This window comes from Oratosquilla oratoria, chromosome 43, assembly GCF_046742065.1.
Source record: "Oratosquilla oratoria isolate Oo_2021 chromosome 43, ASM4674206v1, whole genome shotgun sequence".
Lineage (NCBI taxonomy): Eukaryota > Metazoa > Arthropoda > Malacostraca > Stomatopoda > Squillidae > Oratosquilla > Oratosquilla oratoria.
Window position 1 is genome coordinate 27,139,626 of NC_134819.1, and position 2,640 is coordinate 27,142,265.

The following is a 2,640-nucleotide window of genomic DNA, read 5'->3' on the forward strand; positions in this document are numbered from 1 at the left end:
ACACACACACACACACACACACACACACACACACACACACACATATATATATATATATATATATATATATATATATGTATATATATATATATATGTATATATATCTATATACGTATGTACGGTCTCATTTCACCTCCCGATCTTTATGACCCGGATTGCATTCCAAGGTAACCTTCTGGATGTCTTTGGTAGGTTTCAATCAGGTGTTGGGCGCGTGTGGGAAGACAACCATAAACTTTCGACACTTTCTTTGCGATAGCATCGGCCTAAGCGCCTCTAGGCCACTCGTACGTAGATCGAACTTTAGTCCTGCGAACAAAAAGTGGCCAGCTTTTGTTCATGTCTTTACTTGACAACGTAGCATTCTTTTCATCTAAGTGATACAGTGCTAATCCATTTATCACATTGTGTGTGTGTGTGTGTATTCACCTCGGATCTGCTGCAGTCTCTGTCGAGACAGCCAGACACCACCCTACGGCAGTGAGCTCAGAGCTCATTATTTGCCGATCTCTGGGTAGGTCTGAGACCACTCACACACCACACACCGGGACAGCAAGGTCACAACTCCTTGACTAACGTCCCGTACCTACTCACTGCTAGGTGAACAGGGGTTACACGTAAAAGGAGACAAACCCAACTTATCTCCGCCCGGCCGGGGAATCGAACCCCGGTTCTCTGGCTTGTGAGGCCAGTGCTTTACCACTCCGCCACCGAGCTGTGTGTGTGTTTAGTTGTGTGTGTGTGTGTGTGTGTGTGTGATTCACCATGGTCTTGGATCACATGTTGGACTCGTGATCGACAACTATTTCCCTCCCGGAAGAGAGCTCGGAGCGCATATATGACCGGTCTATGGGTAATTCTGTGACCTTACACGCACACACACACCCAGCTCCCGCCCACGAGAGTTGGAGTAACGAGTCGCAGCGGAGCGATACTGAAATTATTTCAGCCCCTGGGCGAGATTCGAACCCGGACCGCCGTAGTGGCGGCCGGGAACTCTACCACCGCGCCACGAGTCGTGTGTGCGCATGTGGGTGTCTGGGTGGATTTACGCAAGCACGTGATTTTTTTTCTTTTTTTTGCTGGGTTTGTGTTTTTGTATGCAGAAAGCTGTCCTGCTTGTGTTTACTTATGTTACATATTCTGACTCAAACGTGAACCATTTTGATAGAGGATAGGAAAGACAAAGGAATAATTACGACTTTGATCAAGGTACTTTTTTTTGGTGCATTCTTACAGAATAGAAACTATTCTTAAAAAAAAAAAGGTTACTTGGTCCTCAATCAGGTTACAGCCTTCTGGGACTCTCCGCTTTACACACCACTTTCTCTCCTCTCTCTCTCTCTCTCTCTCTCTCTCTCTCTCTCTCTCTCTCTCTCTCTCTCTCTCTCTCTCTCTCTCTCTCCCTCTCTCTGTATATATAATTTCTCTCTCTTTTACATTCTGTTTTATCTATATATCAACATATCTATTAATCTGTTTTGGACGTTTAAACAGAAAGTAACCCTCATTCTTACCCAAGTCACAATGACAAATCCCACGGACCGACTAAAACCACATGGAATGAAGTAAACTCGAGGAAAGTGTCTGTGATCTGAGGCAGAACGACTGAGAGGAACCTTCTGGCGCCAAAGGAGGACTTTAGCGTAGGACGGTGTCCCGTCTCGGCGCCTGGCGAACCGATGGTGCCACCTTACTCTTTCTGTATTACGGCCTCGCTTTCATCGCTTCCCTCTACTTTCCTCTCCCCTACCCGTCCTCCTCCCACATCTCCTCCACCTCCTCCTCTCCCTCCTCCTCTCCCTCCTCCTCCCCTTCCTCCTCCCCTTCCTCCTCCCCTTCCTCCTCCCCTTCTCCTCCCCTTCTCCTCCCCTTCCTCCTCCCCTTCCTCCTCCCCTTCTCCTCCCCCCTCCTCCTCCCCCTCCTCCCCTTCCTCCTCCCCTTCCTCCTCCCCTTCCTCCTCCCCCGTCCTCCTCCCCCTTCCTCCTCCCCCATCCCCTCCCCTACTCCTCTCTCTCCTCCTCCCACTCCTCCTCCCCCTCCTCCTCCCCCTCCTCCTCCCCCTCCTCCTCCCCCCTCCTCCTCCCTCCTCCCCCCTCCTCCCCCTCCTCCCCCCTGCCTCCCCTCCTCCTCTCCCTCCTCCCCCTCCTCCTCCCCTCCTCCTCCCCCTCCTCCTCCCCTTCCTCCTCCCCCTCCTCCTCCCCCTCCTCTTCCCCCTCCTCCACCCCCTCCTCCACCCCCTCCTCCTCCCCCTCCTCCTCCCCCTCCTCCTCCCCTCCTCCTCCCCTTCCTCCTCCCCTCCTCCTCCCCTTCCTCCTCCCCTTCCTCCTCCCCTTCCTCCTCCCCTTCCTCCTCCCCTTCCTCCCCCTCCTCCTCCCCTTTCTCCCCCCTCCTCCTCTTCCTCCTCCCCTCCTCCTCCTCCCCCTCCCCTTCTCCCTATTATTTTTCTTCTCTTCTTACTCTTTCGCCTTTTCTTCTCCTCATCTTTCTCCTCCTCCTCATCATCTTCACCATATTTTTCTTCTTCTTCTTCGTCTTTTTCCTTCACACCTTCTCTTTCTCCTCATCATTTTCACCATCTTTTTCCTACTCTTCTTCCTTTTTCTCCTCTGCACATTCTCTTTTCCTCCTCCTCCTCCT

At 51.8% G+C, this 2,640-nt stretch overlaps 1 non-coding gene across 1 annotated transcript; it reads right to left on the reverse strand.

The window, feature by feature from the left end:
- Positions 1-644: 644 nt before the first annotated feature.
- On the reverse strand, positions 645-717 carry TRNAV-CAC (transfer RNA valine (anticodon CAC)). Its single transcript has one exon. It is a non-coding gene; the product is annotated as a tRNA-Val (tRNA).
- Between the last annotated feature and the right edge of the window lie 1,923 nt (positions 718-2,640).